This window comes from Pristiophorus japonicus, chromosome 14 (assembly GCF_044704955.1).
Source record: "Pristiophorus japonicus isolate sPriJap1 chromosome 14, sPriJap1.hap1, whole genome shotgun sequence".
Lineage (NCBI taxonomy): Eukaryota > Metazoa > Chordata > Chondrichthyes > Pristiophoridae > Pristiophorus > Pristiophorus japonicus.
In genome coordinates, this window is record NC_091990.1 from 11,145,578 (window position 1) to 11,170,197 (window position 24,620).

Below are 24,620 nucleotides of genomic sequence, written 5' to 3' on the forward strand. Positions count from 1 at the left end.
TTCAACTGCATCATCGATGCGGCTGGACGATCCAGCAGAGCCGACAGCAAGCTGGGCACCACGTCCAAACTCCTGATGGATGCGGTAAAAGATGCCAAGCTGTGCGACGTCTTCAGCAACCCTGCAGACGGAGCACCGCTCAGATACACCTGGTCGAGACCAGACGGGTCCGTCCGTTCCAGAATAGACTTCCTGTTTGTGTCCCACACGCTCAAGGTCAGATCCACCGACGTCACGCCGGTGTTCTTCTCTGACCACTGCCTCCTACTGGTCGACTGTCGCCCACAGGAAAACCAGAAAGTTGGCAGAGGGATATGGAAGATAAACGTGAAACTGTTGACTCTGGAAAACGTGGTGGAACTCAAGAGGGATTACAAAGGTTGGAGAACCGTAAAACCCCTCTGCGATTCCCCGATGCACTGGTGGGAAACAATCAAGACGAACATCAAGAGGTTCTTCATCCTCAAAGGTGTTCAGCAGGTGAGAGGGAGACAGAGGGAATTGTCCCAACTCCAGGAGAGCATGCAAAACCTGCTCCTGCTGCAGTCGATGGGGGTCGACGTCGCGGAGGAACTCAAAGAGGTGAAGGGCCAGCAAGCCTCGCTCTTTGCCTCAGAGTCCTCCAAAATCATTTTCCCCTCCAGAGTCCGCTCCGTCGAGCAGGATGAGACGTGTTCGCGTTTCTTCTTCCAAAAGGTACACAGGGGGAGCTCTGTGATCACCAGCCGAAAGGAAGAAGACGGTTCTGTGACGTCTTCGCAGCCTGACATGCTGAGAATGAGCAAATCCTTCTATGCCGGGCTGTATGACGTCAAGCCCACAGACCGCGCGGCCTCCCAGTCGTTCCTGAAGTCTATTTCGGAGGTCCTAGACGACAGCGAGCGGGAGAGTCTGGACCACCCGCTAACTCTGGACGAGCTGACAAAGACCGTCCGGTCCTTCGAGACGAATAAAACTCCCGGAAGCGACGGCTTACCGGTCGAGTTGTATTCGGCTCTGTGGGACTGGATAGGCCCAGACCTGCTGGAAGTGTACGGGGGTATGCTTCTGGCCGGCAGCATGTCAGAATCGATGAGGAAAGGCATCATCACCCTCAGCTACAAGCAGAAGGGGGAGAGGGAGGAAATCAAAAACTGGCAGCCCATTTCGCTGCTCAATGTGGACTACAAGATCCTGTCAAAGGTCATCGCCAACAGGGTCAAGTCTGCTCTTGAGCTGGTGATTCACCCGGACCAGACCTGTGCTATCCCCGGCAGGAAGATCTCTGATAGCCTCGCGCTACTCAGGGATACGATCGCCTACGTGCGGGACAGGAGGGTGGATACCTGCTTAATCAGCTTAGACCAGGAGAAGGCCTTTGACAGGATATCGCACACGTACCTGATGGACGTGCTCTCCAAAATGGGGTTTTGGGAGGGTATCCGCAATTGGATCCAACTGCTCTACAGAGACATCAGTAGCACAGTTCTAATCAACGGGTGGGAAACTCAAAGCTTTCCGATCAGATCTGGAGTCAGGCAAGGCTGTCCTCTCTTGTCTGTCTTGTTTGTGTGTTGTATCGAGCCCTTTGCCGGGTCCATCAGGAAGGATGCGGGCATTAGGGGGGTGACGATCCCAGGCAGCGAAGGCGCTCAGGTCAAGACCTCCCTGAACATGAATGACGTCGCCATCTTTTGCTCGGATCCGCAGTCGGTCCGCAGATTGCTCACAATCTGCGACCAGTTTGAACTGGCCTCGGGAGCAAAGGTCAATCACAGCAAAAGCGAGGCCATGTTCTTTGGCAACTGGACCGACCGATCCTTTATTCTCTTCACTGTTAAACCAGATTACCTGAAGGTGTTGGGAATATGGTTCGGAGCGGATGGGGCGTGCGCCAAAAACTGGGAAGAGTGTATCGCCAAAGTGAAGCAAAAACTGGGATGGTGGAAGCTGCGCTTCCTCTCCATGGCAGGAAAGAACCTGGTCACCAGGAGTGAGGTGCTCTCGGGGTTGCTACACGTGGCACAGGTCTGGCCCATCTCTCGCTCCTGTACCGCGGCAGTCACCCGGGCCGTCTTCCACTTTGTGGACCGTGCCCGCAGAGACACAATGTACAAATCTCTGGACAGTGGAGGAAAGAATGTTCCGAACGTGGCCCTCATCCTGACGGCCACCTTTGTGTGCGGCTGTATCAAGCTGTGCACAGACCCCCGGTACGCAAACACCAAGTGTCACTACGTGCTGAGGTTCTACCTGTCCCCGGTGTTGCGAAGGATGGGCCTGGCCACGCTGCCGCGAAACGCCCCCACCAGCTGGACCACGCCTGCCCACCAGCTGGACCATGCCTGCCCACCAGCTGGACCACGCCTGCCCACCAGCTGGACCATGCCTGCCCACCAGCTGGACCACGCCTGCCCACCAGCTGGACCATGCCTGCCCACCAGCTGGACCATGCCTGCCCACCAGCTGGACCATGCCTGCCCACCTGTCCTTCGTGGAAAAGTTTTTCACAAAAAACCCTTTTGACCACAAAGCCATAAAACAGTGGTCAGCACATAAGGTCCTGGACGCCCTACGAAAGAAGGAGAGAGTGGACCCTGTCGGGTGGTTCCCTGAGCGGACTGTCGAACTCGTTTGGCAGAACGTCTCATCGCCAGAGCTTTCACACAAGCACCAAGACGTAGCTTGGTTGGCGGTGAGGAGGTCCTTACCCGTCAGAGCGTTCATGCACAGCCGGCGTCTCAGCAGCACGGCACGGTGCCCCCAAGTCGGCTGCGGGGTGGACGAGACTGTCACCCATCTCCTTCGGGATTGCCCCTTTGCAAGGCAGGTCTGGATGGAGATGCTGTCGAGGTTCATCCCGAGCAGTTCCGTAACACAGGACTCTGTGCTCTACGGGCTGTTCCCAGGGACACACACCGAGACAGACATCACCTGCTGCTGGAGGGCCATCAACTCGGTCAAAGACGCTCTTTGGTCTTGCCGAAACTTGCTGGTCTTCCAGAACAAGTCTGCGTGTTGCAGACTGGCGCAATCCAAGATCCAGGATTACGTGCTGAGGGACGCACTTAAAATTGGTGCAGTCGCCGCAAAGGCACGGTGGGGAAGGGCAACAGTTTAAAGCCCTTCTGCCATGGTAAACCCAGGGGCTGGTATCAGTATAAAACTCCCCTCGGGCTGCAATGGTAAACCTTTTGTATACATAGAGCACCATGACCTGCAAACACCTATGTAGTGGCATGTATAATGCAAGTTCTGTTACGTAATGCATGTTGGAAAGAAATGTAACTGTACCCTCACTGTGCACCGTACGGTGACACATGTAATGTAACTTGATGAACGTACCACAATGTATCCTGGATTGTATGAATTGTACCTTGAAATGTAAAGTAAAGAAATGTATTGAACGGAACTGCGGTCAGCATCCAAATGTACTGAACTGCTTTCCAATGTATTGTGCAAATTTTTTATATGAATAAAGTATATTTTGAAATTTTAAAAATACAAATTTAAGACAGAAATAGACAGTTTCTTAAACCAATAAGAGGTTATGGGGAGCGGGCAGGGAAGTGGAGCTGAGTCCATGATCAGATTAGCCATGATCTTATTGAATAGCGGAGCAGGCTCGAGGGGCCGTATGGCCTACTCCTGCTATTTCTTATGTTCTTTATGAGATGTTCTATGTCATCAAGGTGGAAGAGTACTGTAATGTATTTGCTTCATGGGTTCTTTGCTTAAGAACTCATAACAACACATTGCCATTAAGAACTAGTTGGTTTATCAGCAAAAGGTTTAACAATCACACGACACATTACCAGTTCATCCACCAGGCTCACAACCACCTGCCTCATCGTGGATCCCCCATCGTGGGGTTTTATCGAGCCTTGTGAACATCTCGTGACTGGCTAAGCCACTCACAACTCAACAGCTCCACAAACCTCTGAGCATACTCACAGGTGCAGACATTACAAGCACCACCTGCGCTCTGCAGAGAGTTTGCAAACCAATTGTAAATCTGCTGCTTCCTGCTCTGAACTGAACCCTGCCGATTATGCTTTGCGTTCTTGTTTAGATTACCAGGGTGTGTGCACTCTGCAACATATATAGAAAAACGACACCAATTACCTATTACATTCTCCGGAATGCAGTGCCTGGAATGATGAACTGTGGCAGATAATAGGGCCTGTGTTTAGCGTTTTAAATTCTCATGCAGCAATCTTGCAGGTCAGCGTGATCTGATCTAAACTCGATAAACACACTCGCCATGCTGGAGGAGGGGAAGGAAACGCTGACAGGTGCAGCAAGTCACTGAGAACATCAAAGATGTTTTTTTGTAATCATTGCGGGCTCATGGAGTAAAGATGTTACAATTTTACTGAAGCGGGTTTAGTTTTGGTCTGCATTGAGGTTTCATAAACATCCTGGAACCCCTCTTCCTTTATGACTTTAGAGAGATTGCACCATCTTGTGTGATTATTGTAGTCAGCAATTGTGGCTAGGCGTTGCCTTCTGAAATATGTTGATTATATTGACTCTTGCAAGTGCTGTGTCCCACTATGATGTCAAAGAAAGACTTGCGTTAATATACAGCGCCTTTCACGTCCATCAGACATCCCAAAGCCAATTAAATCCTTTTTGGAGTGTAGTCACTGTTCTAAGTTAGGAAACGAGACAGTCAATTTGCGCACAGCAAGCTCCCACAAACAGCAATGTGATAATGACCAGATAATCTGTTGATTGAGGGATAAATATTGGCCAGGACACCGGGGATAACTCTCCTGCTCTTCTTCAAAATAGTGTCATGGGATCTTTTACGTCCACCTGATAGAGCAGACGGGGCCTCGGTTTAATGTCTCATCCGAAAGACGGCACCTCCGACAGTGCAGCACTCCCTCAGCACTGCACTGGAGTGTCAGCCTAGATTTATGTGCTCCAGCCAAGAGTGGGACTTCTGATTCAGCGGCAAGGCTGCTACCCACTGAGCCACAGCTGACACAGCAACTCATTCCATTCCTCCTTTGTAGAATTATAGAAGTTTATAGCACAGAAACTCATGGGGGGGGGCAGGGGGGGTGGATTTTGAATACTGTCTGAAACCCGACCCCAACCTGCCGCGAATGCGTCTGCTTCCAGTGTAACCGGGGCAGATTAAGGGGGGGGGGGGGGTTGGGAGCGGAACCGCCCCTCGAGAGGCGGGTCAGTAATTTAAATATGCTAATGAAGCTGCGTGCCTCAAATTTAGCAACCGTGCAGCTTTAGGACGTGCTTATTTGCACGACCACAATGCTCTGATTGGCTGCCCGTGATCACATGACCTGATTGCTGATTGGTCCCCTTGGAGGATAAGACACACCCAGCAATTTCTCTGGAACATGTTCAGGGCAGTGAACTCCACGCAGATTGTGGGTCGGCTGCACCATCGGCTTCCGCGTACCTTGTGCTGCGCATGCGCAGAAAATGGGCGGAGTCCAATGCACGCATGCGCAGAAGGACGACACAAGAAACCAGTGCAAATAATCACTCTGCTAGCTTTATCAGCTGTGGGCGAGTTTTCTCAGGGGCTTAGGCCGGGAGTTGCCAGGTCCAGCAGTCAGTGCTTTTTCAGCACTGCTTGTGGGGCCAGGAGCAGCAGGGACACTCCCACCCAAGCTAACTTGCTCCAGCAGACCCCCCCCCCCCCCCACCACCACCCCCACACACCCCGCAATCCCTCCCTCCCTCCTCTCCGGTCGAAGTACTTCTAGTGCAGGCCTTCCCACCCACCCGACAGCCTGTCAATCTGGCCGGCTGTCCACCGGGAAATGGAGGAGGAAAATTCCGTCTTCTCCATACCTCCCGGTTTCTCACCCCCCCTGGATCCCATCATCATACAGGGAAGCGCGAGTCAATTCCAATAAAAGCAACATGCTCTGACCATTTACGTGACTGAACCCGCGAAAGTATCTGAGTTAGACCCAAATTGGCAACCGTGTCTGTGTTGGATGATATATGTGATGCATGTTGCAAACTGCGTAACATGAACGTGTGCAGAAGGTATTTTCAAATCCACGTGGGTGGTTGTTCCTCAGCATGATGCAGCTCAGCCTTCGATGCTGTTTTTTAGTAAAAGATGTCTGCAGTTGGTGCAGAGGGAGTTGCGTTTTTTCAGGGCCCCAAAGCCGTCCATGTGTAAACAGGAGATTCCCGAGGACATAGCGTACCCATCGTTACCTGCTAATGTTGCTGCAATATGTTTTACACTAACCCTACCAGTTTGAGAGTCTATTTCTTTCACTGCTGTGACCAGATTTGCCGTTCACGATGTTTCAGTTCCTTTGCCCGCCGATAATCATTCCGCTCAGAAACACCGTACGACCGAGCTGGGGGAGAAATTCGGGACGTTTGTGTCTCCCGTGGCACTAACAGGGTGCAAATGTGAATACATGAGGCAGATGGCCCATGCCTTTACACAGAGGACAATCAGCATGGCAACATATTGCTCCAATGGGAACAGCCAGTTGCCTTTCTTTTCAGTGTCAGCAGTGGCAAGTTGTGGGTTCAAGTCCCACTCCAGGGACTTGAGCACAACAAATCTAGGCTGACACTCCAATGTAGTACTGAGGGAGTGCTGCACTGTCAGAGGTGCCGTCTTTCAGATGAGATGTTAAACTGTGGCCCCGACTGCCCTCTCAGGTGGATGTAAAAGATCCCATGGTGCTATTTTGAAGAAGAGCAGCGATAGTTATCCCTGGTGTCCTGGCCAATATTTATCCCTCAATCAACAGATTATCTGGTCATTATCACAGTGCTGTTTGTGGGAGCTTGCTGCGCGCAAATTGGCTGCTGTGTTTCCTGCATTACAAGTGACTGTGCTTCAAAAGTACTTCATTGGCTGTAAAACGCTTTGAGATGTCTGGTGGTCTAGAAAGGCGCTATATAAATGCAAGTCTTTTTTTTTCTTTTTAAATCTTTCTATGAAGGAAGCAATGAGACTTGATGGATCCCCTGTGACATCAACAACCTCAGCTCAGCACTTTCTTTGGCGTCTTCAGAAGGCCCAGTACGGAGTCCACCCTGCTGTGTGGAATTCTCGGTGTAGCCCATCAATGCCCCAACTTATTGCTTGGCCATTGGGAAGGGGATGAGGGGTGTCGGTGGTGTTTGGGCTTGAGCATGAGACCAAGCCCAAGCGCAGGTTCTGCAGAGCAGTGGTGACACCTGCCCTCCTTTATGGCTCAGAGACATAGGGCTAGACTTTCCATCGGGATCTATATCACCCAAAACTGCGCGATATTTCCGGCGTTAGTGATAATTAGGGATTGCCGGAATAGCGCCCATTTTAAAAACCGCTTGTTTCGATTTTTTTTTTATTTGGGTGTTAGCTGTAGCGATGTGAAATGGGCGTTAGCAATTTATTCCGTCGTGCAAGGCCGGCATCCATAGCAACGGTCGTTCTGCGCATGCATGTTTTTTTTTTGGTGATTAACGTTTCCCGTGATTCGGGAGGTCAGGGGTCATCTGCACAGGAGAGAGAGAGAGAGGGAGAAAGTGATTTTTTTTTAATGAAAATAATTAAAAGGAAATAATGGAGAACGTAGAGGAGGTGTTGAGTGATGTCGCAAAGGTGAAGGGAGTGATCTGGGTGAGGTGGGAGAGGAGATGGGTGGCAGGCGGCACGCAAAGCATTTCTCTGAGGAGGCCAATGTGCCCTCGCCCATGAGGTAGAAACTCGTTGGGCCCAATTGACCCGGGGTGGTCGTGGAAAACCACCCCCCAGGGTTTATCAGTGAATATGGGCGGAGATCGCCAAAGTGGTCTCGTCTGTGGCACATGATGTCCGTGGGCCGAACCACTGCCGCAAGCGCTGGAACGACCTTGTTGGTTCCGGAAGAGTAAGTATTAAATTTATAAATTGTAATAAAGCAGTGGCTCATTAATTCAAATGTAGATCTGCTGGATTGTAATTAGGCTGGTAATCTTGGTGTCCTGCGTTAGCTCCGAACCTCGATCTTATTCAATTTATTCTCAGACCGTGGATATAACCATGCATTCAATTGCATACAAAGCGTATTAGCATATAACGTTAACAATGAATAGCAAGGGCGATGACTAATTGTGGATTATTTGTGTGTTGTGTTGTGTAATAGTATCTATTAATATCTGCGATATCTGTCATATCTAATATCTGTAATAGTATCTCGGCAATGAGCTTATGCCATGCTTTTGTCACCTTTGCCGAGGAAACTGCCGAAAAACCGGGCCGAGCAGAGGCGGACTGGAGGAGGACCGACAGATCCCTGTCAACTGACCGACCTCGAGGAGCGGGCGTTGGCATTAGTGGGGGTCCACAATTGGTCGGCCATCCGTGGTGGTGCTGAACCTGTTCTTGTGCCACGTGAGTAATGTATAAACCATTGGTGATTTAAAGTAATTTAATGCCATTTCAGTACAACATATGATTGATGTAATTAATGACAGGATCATGAAATATCATAGTACAGAATCTGCATTGCATTACAGTCATGATGTTAATTATATGTGATATCTGTCAGTGATATTTATAGCAGTGGTGTTGCTCCTCGTACATATGCCTGCGTAGCGCGAGCATTCTCATGTCACCCTGGCAGCCCCTTCTCGTCTACTAACCTCATTTATGTTTTCTAGGTCACCAGGCTTCGCAGACTCCCCAGGCTGTATCTGGAGGTGATGAGGCAAGAGCCTCTCCTCTACTAGTGCAAGTCCTCTTGTCCACCGAGGACAGTGTGGAGGTGAAAGAAGAGCCTGCAGCAGGTCCTTCAAATGTTCCTGCGACCACGTTGTCGTCCACCGAGGAAGCAGCGGGGCCAAGCTCTTTGCAGCAGGGCACCGCGAGTGGTTCAATGCCGGCGCCGACCCCGCGGAGGTTGGTTCGACGAGGTGGGATTGCTCCAAGGCCAGCAGATGTCAGCCTGGACATGGTGTAACTGTCTCGGACGAGCATCGACATTGGTCGAGAGCTCCTCCAGGCAATGGGCGGGTTAACTGGGCACGTTGCCGCTCTGACCGCGATAGTCTCGGAGGACATGCCGCGGATGGTTGCGCCAATGGAGAGAATAGCCGATTCCGTGGGTGCCAGACGGCAGGCTGTGGTCTCGGAATACGGCACTGCACCCCAAGGTGCCGTACCGCCATTGCCGATGGATGCGAGTCAGGAGGAAGTAGTTGCTTCTGACTCGGAGGACGTTTCTTTGCAAATTTCAGCCCCATCTTTGACTCTACCACCATCAGCCCCCATACAGCAGCAGCGCTCGAAGTGCTCTTGGTGTGGGTACAAGGGGGAGAGGTGGGGTTCAGACACGGGGGGGGGCGGGGAGTAAAGGCAAGGTGTCCGCAAGTAGGGGAGGAAATGTATTTTTTTGTATTCTTGTTATTAATAAATTTGTTGACGGGTGGGTGGGTCTTTGTTATATGTGTAATGGTTTTTGAAAGTTTGTTATTTTTATACCGTTATATATCATGCTGTTAATGTTATTGTTATTTTAAAACATTTCACTGTTAAAGTGGGGATGGGGGGTAGATGGGTGTTTATTGTTAAAAAAAATATATTTAAAACTTTTATAATCATTAAACTTTTTTTATTAAGTTAACATTGTTGTGCAGTGTCTTCCAATAACAGAAAGGTTAAACATCAATACAAAGGTTGCAAACAATGGCCAGGCCAGGCCAGGCAAGGATGAAACGTAATGTAACGCAACTGTAACTCTCACCAACGTAACTTCACGCAAAGCCGTGATCTTATTGAATGATGGTGCGGGCTCGAAGGGCCGAATGGCCTACTACTGCTCCTATTTTCTATGTTTCTATGTTTATGAGCTGCTGACACAACAGTCTTGCAGCTGCGTAACTACCACGGGGCTTTTCCTGCGGACTAGGGTGGGGTGGGGGCATGGTTTCAACGCCAGCCTGATTGTGCTCCCTGAGGTCCTCGTCCACCTCATCCTCCTCTTCTGCCTCCCCTCTCTCCTGAGGTGGACCGGCAGTCCCATCTGGCAATTCTTGTCCTCTCCTGATAGCTAAGTTATGCAACATGCAGCACACCACAATCAACTGAGCGACCTGCTCAGGGTGGTATTGTAAGTCGCCTCCTGAGTAGTCCAGGCATCTAAAGCGCTGCTTAAGCACTGCAATTGTCTTTTCGATGATATTGCGTGTGGCTATATGATTTTTGTTGTAGCGCTTCTAGGCTTCCATCTGGGTTTTATGCAGGGGGGTATTGAGCCAGCTGGCAAGGCCATATCCCTTAGTCCCCAGTATCCAACGGTGACCTTGTGGCTGACCCTTAAACAAGTCAGACATAATACTCTCATGCAAAATGTGCACATCATGGATGGTCCTTGGAAATTTTGCATTTACTGCCATTATTATTTGCTTGTGGTCGAAAGCAAGTTGCACATTCAGGGAGCAGAATCCCTTTCGGTTCCGAAACACCCCTGCATCCTGTAAAGGTGCTCCCAGGGCGATGTGCGTATAGTCTATTGTTCCTGCACCTTGGGGAAGTTTGCTATTCACGAGAAATCCAAAGTGTTGTGTATCTGTAAAGCATGCACTCCCATGTTCCGCCACCAGGGAGCTCATCCCCTGAAGTCCCAAGGGATCCCAGCATCCCTTGGGAGCACTGTATATAAGCCGGCCCCTAAGGCCTGTTCCTCACTCTGGAGTGGCTTATTAAAGACTGAGGTCACTGTTACTTTAACCTCCCTGTGTGCAGCCTCATCTGTGTTAGGAACACATTAACTGGCGACGAGAATACGAATCCAACGCAATGATGCAGCAAACTGTGGACATCCTGGAGAAGTTCTCGGAGGGTGAGGACTGGGAAGCTTATGTCGAACGGCTAGACCAATACTTTGTAGCCAACGAGCTGGACGGAGAAGGAAGCGCTGCAAAAAGGAGAGCGGTCCTCCTCACGGTCTGCGGGGCACCGACCTACAGCCTCATGAAGAATCTTCTGGCCACAGATAAGTCGTATGAGGAGCTGTGTACACTGGTTCGCGAGCAACTTAACCCGAGGGAGAGCGTGCTGATGGCGAGGTATCGGTTCTACACGTGCCAGCGATCTGAAGGTCAGGAAGTGGCGAGCTACGTCGCTGAGCTAAGGCGACTTGCAGGACAATGTGAGTTTGATGGCTACCTGGAGCAGATGCTCAGAGACTTTTTTGTACTGGGCATTGGCCACAAGACCATCCTACGAAAACTTTTGACTGTAGAGACACCAACCCTCAGTAAGGCCATTGCGATAGCACAGGTGTTTATGTCCACCAGTGATAACACCAAAGAAATCTCTCAGCACACAAGTGCTAGCAATGTTCATAAATTAACTGGAACTGTGTTTGCGAGCAGAAATGTACAGGACAGAACCCACGAGTCTGCAACTGCCAGCAGGCCTCAGGTGACCCAGAGTCCCCAAAAAAGGATGAATGCAAGGCAATTCACACCTTGTTGGCATTGTGGAGGCTTCCATTCAGCCTATTCATGCCGCTTCAAAGGGTATGTTTGCAAGAGCTGTGGAACAATGGGGCACCTCCAACGAACTTGCAAACGAGCTGCAAGCTCTGCAAAATCTGCTAACCACCACGTGACAGAGGAAGATCAGTCCATGGTGGACCAAAGCAATTTCGAGCCTCAGAGAGAGGAGGCAGATGCTGAAGTACACGAGGTGCACACATTTTCGACGAAATGTCCACCTATAATGCTAAACGTAGCCATGAAACTGGACACTGGCGCTAGCCAATCCATCATGAGTAAAAAGATGTTTGAGAGACTGTGGTGCAACAAGGCATTCAGACCAGCCCTGAGCCCCATCCACATGAAACTGAGAACGTACACCAAAGAGCTTATCACTGTCCTGGAAAGCACCATGGTCAAGGTCACCTACGAGGGCATGGTGCATGAACTGCCCCTCTGGATTGTCCCGGGCGATGGCCCCACACTGCTTGGAAGGAGCTGGCTGGGCAAAATCCGCTGGAACTGGGATGACATCCGAGCGCTATCACATGTCGGTGAAGCCTCATGTACCCAGGTTCTTAACAAATTTCCTTCCCTTTTTGAGCCAGCATTGGAAACTTTTCCGGGGCGAAGGTGCGGATCCATTTGGTCCCAGAGGCACGACCCATTCACCACAAGGCGCGAGCAGTACCTCACATGATGAGGGAGAGAGTGGAAATTGAGCTGGACAGGCTGCAATGCGAGGGCATCATCTCCCCAGTGGAATTCAGTGAGTGGGCCAGCCCGATTGTTCCAGTACTCAAAAGTGATGGCACGGATTTGCGGCGATTATAAAGTAACTATTAATCGTTTCTCGTTACAGGACCAATACCCGCTACCTATAGCAGATGACCTATTTGCGACGCTGGCAGGAGGCAAGACGTTCACCAAGCTCGACCAGACTTCGGCCTATATGATGCAGGAGCTGGAGGAGTCTTCGAAGGGCCTCACCTGCATCAACATGCACAAGGGACTGTTCATCTACAACAGATGCCCGTTTGGAATTCGGTCGGCTGCAGCGATCTTCCAGAGAAACATGGAGAGCCTACTCAAGTCAGTACCACACACGGTGGTCTTTCAGGATGACATATTGGTCATGGGTCGGGACACCGCCAAGCACCTACAAAACCTGGAGGAGGTCCTCCAGCGACTGGATCGCGTAGGGCTGCGGCTGAAGAGGTCGAAATGTGTCTTCATGGCAACAGAAGTGGAGGTTTTGGGGAGAAAGATCGTGGCGGACGGCATTCGGCCCACAGACACCAAGAAAGAGGCGATCAGGAACGCGCCCAGGCCACAGAATGTCACGGAGCTGCGGTCGTTCCTGGGACTCCTCAACTATTTTGGTAACTTCCTACCGGGGTTAAGCACCCTTTTACAGCCCCTACATGTGTTATTGTGCAAAGGTGAGAACTGGGTATGAGGAAAAAACCAAGTAATTGCTTTTGAGAAAGCCAGCAACATTTTATGCTCCAACAAGCTGCTTGTATTGTATAATCCCTGTTAAAGACTTGTGCTAGCATGTGACGCATCGTCGTACGGAATCGGGTGTGTATTACAACAAGCTAACGTTGCGGGGAAGTTGCAACCTGTCGCCTATGCTTCCAGGAACTTGTCTAAGGCCGAGAGGGCCTACAGCATGATTGAGAAAGAGGCATTAGCGTGTATGTTCGGGGTAAAGAAAATGCATCAGTACCTGTTTGGCCTCAAAGTTGAGCTGGAAACCGATCACAAGCCCCTCACATCCCTGTTCGCTGAAAACAAGGGGGATGAGCTCCCTGGTGGCGGAACATGGGAGTGCATGCTTTACAGATACACAACACAAAGCCCTCTCACTCTGTGTCTTGTTGGTTATAGGAAAGTTTAAAAAGTCCATTCTGCGGCATAAAGGGCTTCAGTCACCTGTCGAATGCAGCAATGTGTGGCCTGCTGAAAGATACCGCAAATGTCGTCAGCTGAGGCCTGAAAGGAGCCTGATGCATAGAAGGATAGTGCTGCAGTAACCTTTACCACAACGGGCAGTGTGCTGTTAGACTGCAGATCTCCCTTAATTAGCTGGAATATCTCACTGATGACCTCCTTTTGGAAGCGCAGTCTCCTGAGGCACGTGTTATCGGACAAGTCCAGGTATGATCGCTTATCCCTGTAAGTGCGTTTGCTGTAAGGTCTCCTCCTCCTCAGCAGTCTGCCAGCTCTTTGATTGGGCACATAATGCTCTTCAATAAACCTTCTCCCATCTCCAGTCTGTAGCATGTGAATAGTCATCAATACTGGCTGAGAAACTACAGGCCCCATTACTATAAATGCCCGATTTATATGTCTTCAAAATTATTAATTTGTCCTCTAAAAATGCAATAGAAACTCAAAATTCACCACAATCTGATTAAATGGTTGTCAAGAGATTTTAAAACCACCTTAAAAGCACTCACGATTTACTTCAAAGCTCCCATGAACTTGAAACAGCCTTTTATGAAAAGTCCTTCAATTTACAAAATGGCGTCCGTATCGCTGGGTTAAGGTCAGGTGAGTGCAGCTTTTCTTGAGCATCTTTTTGGGCGCGTGATCATTTGGGCGATATATGGGCGAGAAGCCAAAAGTAACGCTCGCCGATAATCTCGGTGACATTTGGCCGTTACTTTCCATTATAAACAGTATTCTGGGCCTTGTACGAGTGATGATGTCAGATTTAAAAAAAATTATGGGCAGGTGGCTCAGCTAATTCCCAGCGTTAACTGTATGCCGAAAGTTACTGGCAATAATTGGGCGTTAGTTTCCATTTTTAATCAAATATGGGCGTTAAATTCAATCTCAGCGGTTAAATGGGCGAACCCGATGGAAAGTCTAGCCCATGGACTATGTACAGTAGGCACCTCAAAACACTGGAGAAGTATCCTGCAAATCCATTGGCACCAACGTCAGTGTCCTCACTCAGGCCAACATCCCCAGCATTGAAGCACTGACCGCACTCGACCAGCTCCGCTGGGCGGGCCACGTTGCCCGCATGCCCGACACAATACTCCCAAAACAAGCGCTCTACTCGGAACTCCGACACGGCAAGCGAGCCCCAGGTAGACAGAGGAAACATTTCGAGGACACCCTCAAAGTCTCCTTGAAGAAATGTAACATCCCCACCGACACCTGGGAATCCCTGGCCCAAGACCGTTCAAAGTGGAGGAAAAGCATCCGGGAAGGCGCCGAACACCTCGAGTCTCTTCGTTGAGAGCAAGCTGAAGCCAAGCGACGACAGCGGAAGGAGCGTGTGGCAACCGAGGCTCCCCGCCCACCCGTCCCTACAACCACTGTCTGCCCCACCTGTGACAGAGACTGTAGGTCCCGCGTTGGACTCTTCAGTCACCTGAGAACTCAGTGCTAGTGTGGAAGCAAGTCTCCCTCGACTCCGAGGGACTGCCTATGATGATGATGATTATTGCTTGGCCATTGGGAAGGGGGTGAGGTGGGGTGGGGGGGGAGTGGAGACCGTGAGTGGGGCGGGGGAGCTGGTGAGGTTGGGGATCCGAAACTTGTCTATCCGAATTGCTGATGGTGAAGAAATGGTGCAGATACCCAGCATCAGGCCTTCCTTGGCCTGTGGAATGTCCTTCACTTGTACACATCAAAAACAGTTGCTACAGTGGTTGGGATCTGGAATGCGCTGCCTAAATGGGCGGAGGAGGCACACGCAATCGTGGCTTTGAAAAGGTAATTGGATAAGTACCTGAAGAAAAAAAGAAAGGTCGAGGGAGTGGGGCTAGCTGAGGTGCTCTTGCAGAGAGCCGGCACGGGCTCGATTGGCAGAATGGCCTCCTTCTGTGCTGTGACCATTCTATGGTCCAACCTTCACTGTTCCATGTTCATTTGCAATAGTTCATAGTTTTATCATTATTTAATCCCTGAAAATGTGAACACGATGCACAGCAATTCTTTGTCACCTGTACAGTGGATGATGGACACTATAAGTTGGATCTTGCATCGCTCCGCCTCGAAGCAAGTCCACCTTCTGACCATGCAATGCACGCTTTCAAGTTTACTCTACGTCAAATGGAACTAATTGAGCAGAAGTATTTGGATTACTGAATTAAAATAGGATGTGTTTTATTAATCCTTGTTAATCCAATCATTTAGTTGCTGATAAAACTGCTCCAAATGACAAGTTGTGTGAGTGTATTGAAGATTAGCAAATGACCTCCTGTCAAATCTGGGCCAAATCGGAGCAGTTAATAGACCTGTTCCTCTCTGCCAGTGCTTGGCAGAATTCCTGCTTTCCATTTTGTCAGAAAAGACACAAAATAAATAAATAAATTTAAGTTTGCCCCAAGTGCAATTGCTTCAGCTTTGCATGCTGTCAGATCTTCTGCCTGCATGTATTATTTACGAGGGAGGGACGGAGGAACACGCAGGGGATTTTGAGTGGCTTGTGATGAGATGACTAGCCCTCGCTGAGTCCCTGGAGATGAACTTTTATTTTGTCCTGTCGATTGGTTCAGGGGGGGAAACGGACCACCTCTGTTTCACTTCTGACCTGCTGTCGGGAATCATTTCAAAGGGTGCAGCAGCATTTCCTCATTGGAATATTAAAATGCTGTTACCTTTCAAGCAAGCAAACCCTTCTTTTCATCGCGTTTTATAATTTAAATTAAAGACTTTTTCAGAAAATCCGCTCCGTGGGAGTCTGTCCAATGATGAGCTGAGCTGGACTTTGATGCCCGATCTGTGTGTTTGTTAGTTGCTCCGAGCCGGGATGCACGAGAGTAATTACAATTGCTCCCTGTGTTCCAGAATTGGGAAGGGAAAAATCATTCCCCGTTCCTGCTCCTAGTCGCGCATTTCCCGGAGGATCCTTGATGGGTGTGTTTTGGGCATTGAATGAGGATTGGATCAGACTTGGCTTGAGTAGCCTAGCAATTGTTGAAAAGGCTGCCGATTATTGTCAAGATTCAACGTGAATAATGGTCTCTTTGAGAAGCACAGAGTGCAAGAGTCGGGTTTTCAAATCGCTCCGTGGCCCTCGCCCCTCCCTATCTGTGTCACCTCCTCCAGCCCCACAACCCCCCCCGAGATATCTGCACTCCTCTAATTCTGGGCTCTTGAGCATCCCTGATTTTCCTCATTCCACCTTTGGTGGCCCTGCCTTCAGCTACCTGGGCCCCAAGCTCTGAAATTCCCTCCCTAAACCTCTCCACCTCTCTACCTCTCTCTCCTCCTCCTTTAAGACACTCCTTGAAACCTACCTCTTTGACCAAGCTTTTGGTCATCTGCCCTAATATCTCCTTTTGTGGCTCGGTGTCAAATTTTGTTTTATAACACTCCCAAGAAGCGCCCTGGGACGTTTTACTACATTAAAGATGCTATATAAATACAAGTTGTTGTTGTTGTTGGAGTCCTTAGGAACTAAACATTAATCTCCAGGATAATCCCAGAGGCATTAAAAAAATGGTGCGTTTTTTAAATTCTCTTTGAACACTTTTGTTTATTAGTTATTAAAATATTGAAGACGGGAAACAAGGCCACTTGACTGGGTTGGGTGCTTGGATATTCATGTGGTGAAACTCCAGGAATACATCCAATCACAATTGGCAATCCTAGGCACGAGGGTCCAGATAGATTCACAGCCCAGCATGAGTCACATCCTCAGCACAGGGAAAATTTCAAAAAAATGCACCTTTAAGAAAATTAATTTGTATGAACGAAATGTATTATGAAGGCTGAAAATGGACATTTATTCAATTAGAGTGCCTATATATATATGTGTGTGTGTGTGTGTGTGTGTCTGTATGGGCGACAGGGCAGTAGTGATACCCGCCCTCCTATATAGCTCAGAGATGTGGACCATATACAGTAGACATCTCAAAGTGCTGGAGATGTACCACCAATGTTGCCTCCACAAGATCCTACAAATCCACTGGGAGGAATTGAGGAAGACTTGCTTCCACTCTAAGAATGAGTCCTTAGGTGGCTGAACAGTCCAATACGAGAACCACAGTCCCTGTCACAAGTGGGACAGACAGTCGTTGAGGGTAAGGATGGGTGGGACTGGTTTGCCGCACGCTCTTTCCGCTGCCTGCGCTTGATTTCTGCATGCTCTCGGCGACGAGACTCGAGGTGCTCAGCGCCCTCCCGGATGCACTTCCTCCACTTAGGGCGGTCTTTGGCCAGGGATTCCCAGGTGTCGGTGGAGATGTTGCACTTTATCAGGGAGGCTTTGAGGGTGTCCTTGTAACATTTTCGCTGCCCACCTTTGGCTCACTTGCTGTGAAGGAGTTCCGAGTCGAGCGCTTGCTTTGGGAGTCTCGTGTCTGGCATGCAAATAATGTGGCCCGCCCAGCGGGGCTGATCAAGTGTGGTCAGTGCTTCAATGCTGGGGATGTTGGCCTGATCGAGGACACTAACATTGGTGCGTCTGTCATGCCAGGGGATTATGTATATGTATATGTGCGTGTGTGTAATGTGTATATAGATGTGTGTGTGTGTATATTTATATATGTGTGTGTGTGAGTGTGTATATATATATAGTTGTGTGTAATATATATATATATATATATATATATGTGTGCATGTTTTATCAAGATCCACAGCGCGACTCTCCCATATCTTGGGAGACTCCTATCAACAAGAGCAGGCATCAACGACGAGATCCAACACCGACTCCAGTGCGCCAGTGCAGCCTTCGGCCGCCTGAGGAAAAGAGGCCCTCAAAATTGCCACCAAGCTCATGGTCTACAAGGCTGTAGTAATACCTGCCCTCATGTATGGCTCAGAGACATGGACCATGTACAGTAGACACCTCAAGTTGCTGGAGAAATATCACCAACGATGTCTCCACAAGATCCTCCAAATCCCTTGGGAGGACAGGCACACCAACATCAGCGTCCTCATTCAGGCTAACATCCTCAGCATTGAAGCACTGACCACACAGGCCACATAGTTCGCAAGCTAGACCCAAGACTCCTAAAGCAAGCGCTCTACTCGGAACTCCTTCACGGCAAATGAGCCAAAGGTGGGCAGCGGAAACGTTACAAGGACACTCTCAAAGCCTCCCTGATAAAGTGCGACATCTCCACCGACACCTGGGAGTCTTTGGCCATAGACCGCCCTAAGTGGAGGAAGTGCATCCGGGAGGGCGCTGAGCACCTCGAGTCTCAACGCCGAGAGCATGCAGAAATCAAGCGCAGACAGCGGAAAGAGCGTGCAGCAAACCAGTCCCACCCATCCCTTCCCTCAACGACTATCTGTCCCACCTGTGACAGGGACTGTGGCTCTCATATTGGACTGTTCAGCCACCAAAGAACTCGCTTCAGGAGTGGAAGCAAGTCTTCCTCGATTCCGAGGGATTGCCTATGATGATGATGATGTGTGCATGTATATATGTGTGTGTATATATGTGTGTGTGTATATATATAATATATATGTGTGTGTGTGTTCATATATATATATATGTGTGTGTGTGTGTGTGTATGTGTGAGTGTGTGTATATATGTGTGTGTGTGTATATATCTGTGTGTGTATATGTATATGTGTATATATGTGTATATGTGCAAATATATGTGTGTGTGTGTGAATTATATATATATATATATATGTGTGTGTGTATATATATGTGTGTGTGTGTGTGTGTGTATGTGTGAGTGTGTGTATATGTGTGTGTGTGTGTATGTGTGAGTGTGTGTATGTGTGAGTGTGTATATGTGTGTGTGTGTATGTGTATGTATATATATGTGTGTGTGTGTATGTGTGAGTGTGTGTATATGTGTGTGTGTGTATGTGTGAGTGTGTGTATGTGAGTGTATGTATATATATATGTGTGTGTATGTGTGTGTGTGTATATATATGTGTGTGTGTGTATGTGTGAGTGTGTGTATATGTGTGTGTGTGTATATATATGTGAGTGTGTGTGTATGTGAGAGTGTGTGTATATGTGTGTGTGTATGTGTGAGTGTGTGTATATGTGAGTGTATGTATATATATATGTGTGTGTATGTGTGAGTGTGTGTATGTGTGAGTGTGTGTATGTGTGTGTGTGTATATATATGTGTGTGTGTGTATGTGTGTGTGTGTATATATATGTGTGTGTGTGTGTATGTGAGAGTGTGTGTATATGTGTGTGTGTATGTGTGAGTGTGTGTATATGTGTGTGTGTGTATTAATTGCCCAGTGTGATTAGCTGAAGTTTGATCTTGAGTTAGCTGCAAGCTGGGCGGGGTGCAGAATGGGCAGACAATTGCTCCCCGTGCTGCTGAATCGGACAGTGGGACTGTAAGATATCAATAGAATGGAGTTTTGTTCTCCTTCTTCTTCGAGGGGTTGGTGTGGGGTCCTGTTTAAAAACCCGGTCGGAGGCCCGGTTGTTGAGGTTCAGGGACAATCCACATTGTCATGTTTCTCAGCCGCTGTCGGGCCACCTTCGACTTCACCCTTCACCCTGTGCAAACAATGTGGGGGATTGACAGCTCACATGGCAGGGCGCCTGCCCAAAGCACACAGTGATCCCACTGTCTGAGTGTCACTGCTGCTGCAGCCCCGGGCTGTACACTCTTGTCTTTGTTCATTAAATCCAGGCGATTTATCTCTGAAAATATTCCAAGTACATTACTCCACACCAAGTTGATGTCGGCTGCTTTGTATCTTCTTGCATCAGAGCTTTATACAATGAAGAGCAAATAAACAAATATGCAACGACAGTGGTGTTAATGGGAAACAATAGCCACACATTCTGTCCTGCTGTACAATACAAACCTTTCATTGTGTTGGATGGGGGAGGGGCTCACAGGATGCTTAACTTGATTACTTTAAGTGGAGAACATCTTTAACACAGTTGCCTCTCGTAAACTGACCAGACATATTAATTTTTTTTGTTGACACCATCTTGAGGTCCAGTAAATTGTTGTCTTGTTTAATTAGCAGGGCGAATCTCATCCCCTGGTTGTGCTTATAAAGACTGTTCATTTGCTGTTTTAATTTGGACATCTTTCTTGGAAGTTGTGAAGACCTGTGAATCAAAGTGAAATGATTTTTTTTCTCCCAAAGTTCTGAAGGTGTTGACTCCTACCGGGGTATCATCATCATGGGCAGTCCCTCGGAATCGAGGAAGACTTGCTTCCACTCTTAACATGAGTCCTTAGGTGGCTGAACAGTCCAATACGAGAACCACAGTCCCTGTCACAGGTGGGACAGATAGGCGTTGAGGGAAGGGGAAGGTGGGACAGGTTTGCTGCACGCTCCTTCCGCTGCCTGCGCTTGATTTCTGCATGCTCTTGGCGACGAGACTCGAGGTGCTCAGCGCCCTCCCGAATGCACTTCCTCCACTTAGGGCAGTCTTTGGTCAGGGACTCCCAGGTGTGAGAAGGGCCTTCACAGCCCTTGGGTTTCTGCCCCAGGTGGCCTAGAAAGTGAGTGTTGGCAGACCATTCAACCTCAGGAGGCATCACTGGTAGGACACTGAGAAGTGTAGAGGAACAGGGGGACCTTAGAGTGCATGTCCACAGATCCCTGAAGGTAGCAGGACCGGTAGATAAGTGGTTAAGAAGGCATGTGGGATATTTGCCTTTATTAGCTGAGGCATAGAATACAAGAGCAGGTGGGTTATGCTTGAACGGTATAAAGCACTCCTTAGGCCACAGCTGGAGTACTGCGTGCAGTTCTGGTCACCACATTACAGGAAAGTACTCAAGAGGATACAGAGGAGATTTATGAGGATGTTGCCTGGACTGAAGAATTTTAGCTATGAGGAAAGATTGGATAGACTGGGTTTGTTTTCTTTAAAACAGAGGAGGCTGAGGGGAGACCTTATTGAGGTGTATAAAATTATAATGGGCCTAGATAGAGTGGATAGGAAGGATCTATTTCCCTTAGCAGAGAGGTCAATCGCCAGGGAGTGTAGATTTAAAGTAATTGGTAGGAGGATTAGAGGGGAGTTGAGGGGATTTGTTTTCACCCAGAGGGTGGTGGGGGTCTGGGAACTCACTGCCTGAAAGGGTGGTAGAGGCAGAAACCCTCACCACATTTAAAAAGTACTTGGATGTGCACCTGAAGTGCCGTAACCTACAGGGCTACGGACCGAGAGCTGGAAAGTGGGATTAGGCTGGATAGCTCTTTGTCGGCCAGCGCTTATACGAGGGGCCGAATGGCCTCCTTCTGTGCTGTAAATTTCTCTGATTCTGAGATCACAAGCAGGGCAGGGAGAGGAAGGGAAGTAAATTAAAAGTTAGTATAAAGTGTTTTTCAATTTTGAAATCTGCTCATCTTACCGTTTACTGATAATAACCACTTGCAATTAGTTCTGATGAGGGGTCATCGACCTGAAACATTAATTCTGTTTCTCTCTCCACAGATGCTGCCTGACCTGCTGAGTATTTCCAGTAATTTTCTGTTTCTATTGCATTTATATAGCACCTTTAACGTAGTAAAATGTCCCAAGGCGCTTCACAGGGGTGTTATAAAACAAACTTTGGCACCAAGCCACATAAGGAGATTTTAGGACAGGTGACCAAAAGCTTGGCTATAGAGGTAGGCTTTAAGGAGCGTCTTACAGGAGAAGAGAGAAGCGGAGAAGTCTAGGGAGGGAATTCCAGAGCTTGGGGCCCAGACAGCTGAAGGTACAGCCGCCAATGGTGGAGCGATTACATTCGGGGATGCTCAAGAGGCCAGAATCAGAGGAGATCACGGAAGGCTGTTGGGCTGGAGGTGTTTGAAAACAACGATGAGCTATTTAACGTGGAGGCGTTGCCAATCTTGGGGTGATGGGTGAGAGGGATTGGTGCAAGTTAGGATATTGGCAGCTTTGGATGAGCTCAAGTTTATGGAGGGTGGACGATGGGTGGGTGGCCAGGAGAGCATTGGAATAGACAAGTCTTATTGAATGCTTTGAAGAAGTAACAGAAAGGGTAGACATAAGAAATGTTGTAAATGTAATATATTTGCATTTTCAAGAGGCCTTCAATAGGGTACTGCATAGCAGACAATGTTCAGGACTTGTGGAGTCAGAGGACAAATAACAAGCTGGCTACAAAACAGAGAGTTGGGGGTTAAGGGTACTCAAGGTTACTCAGACTGGCAAAAGTGATGTTCCACAAGGACTGTTCGGTGATCACACCACTTGGAAGAAGCACTGAGGGTCGCAAGGCCACAGGGTGCACTCTGGGTGGGGGACTTCAATGCCCATCACTAAGGGTGGCTCGGTAGCACCACTACTGACCGGGCTGGCTGTGTCTTGCCAGCCTGGGCTTGCGACGGGTGCTAAAAGAACCAACAGGAGGGAAAAACCTACTTGAGCCCATCCTCACCAATCTACCTGTCATGGATGCATCTGTCCATGACACTCCAGTGCAGTGCCGAGAGAGTGCTGCACTGTCGAAGGGGCCGTCTTTCGGATGAAACATTAAACCGAGGCCTCGTCTGCTCTCTCAGGTGGACGTAAAAGATCCCATGGTCCGATTTCGAAGAACAGCGGGGGAGTTATCCCCGGTGTCCTGGCCAATATTTATCCCTCAATTAACATTAAAAAAACAGATTATCAGGTCATTATCACATTGCTGTTTGTGGGAGCTTGCTATGCAGCCACGTTTCCCACATTACAAAGTGACTACACTTCAAAAAAGTATTTCATTGGCTGTAAAGCGCTTTGGGATGTCCGGTGGTCGTGAAAGGCGCCATAGAAATGCAAGTTCCTTGCGACACATTTTTCACCAGGTTGTTTGAACGTGTACCAAGGGTCTAAGTGTACCTGTGGCAGTGTGACGTGCAAGAATGTTCCGGACTCCTGGTGTCGCATTGTGATGTCATCAATGGTGTCAATGGTATCATCAAGGATGTGACATGCTGAAGAAAATCGGAGATGCTTTCTGCGTAATGACATCATGATTGAATGCCATTAGAATAAGTCTAGGCTGGCACTCTGGTGCAGTGCTGCACTGGCAGAGGTTCACCCGTCTGCCCTCTCAGGTGGACATAAAAGTGCTCCATGGCACTATGAGCAGGGGATACATTTATTTTAATGCAGTCTGTCTATCTCCCAGCCACCCTGTTCCAGGATATCCTGCCAGGCTGTGTTTCACTTAGCTCCTTGGAGAGAAGCCAAAGTGTGCCACTCTCCTGAATTTAAAATTCCCATTCTTGTTTTCAAATCCTTCCATGGCCCCATCCCTCCCTATTTATGTAACTTCTCAAGCACCATAACCCACACTCCCCAAACTTTGTTCCTCTGACACTGGCCTCTTGTCCCTCCCCCTCACCTCACCATTGGCATTTGTGCTTTCTGTTCCCGAGGGATCTTGAATTCCCTCCCTCAGTCTCTCCAACCCCCTTTCCTCCGATAAAACCCTCTTTTAATGCTCTGATGAAGTGTTTGTCATCACACCGAGGGGTTGAAATTCGGCGCCGCCGTTTGTGAGGCGGTGTCACCGCCTGAGTGCCGATTTTACTGCCGGGCCTTCGGTGCGGGTTCCAACTGACCAATTCAGTTTTTACGGCCAAAGATGAGAGAGCGGCGCTAAACAATGGGGTTTCACACTCCCCCGTCGGGCGGGGGCTCAGGGGGCCGACTGACTCTCGCATCGGGAGGCTGCCGACGTGCCCGCTGGGAAACGGGAAGAACAGGGAAGAAAGAACTTCCCCGACCCCCCCACACACAAACTTCCCCGACCCCCATACACACAAACTTCCCCGACCCCCCCACACACACACTTCCCCGACCCCCCCACACACACTTCCCCGACCCCCCTCACACACACACTTCCCCGACCCCCCTCACACACACACTTCCCCGACCTCCCCACACACACCCTTCCCCGACCTACCCACACACACAAACTTCCCCGACCCCCCCCACACACTTCCCCGACCCCCCACACACACAAACTTCCCCGACCCCCCCACACACACAAACTTCCCCGACCCTCCCACACACACACACTTCCCCGACCCCCACACACAAACTTCCCCGACCCCCCCACACACACAAACTTCCCCGACCCCCACACACAAACTTCCCCGACCCCCCCACACACACAAACTTCCCCGACCCCCCCACACACAAACTTCCCCGACCCCCCACACACAAACTTCCCCGACCCCCCCACACACACAAACTTCCCCGACCCCCCCACACACACAAACTTCCCCGACCCCCCCACACACACAAACTTCCCCGA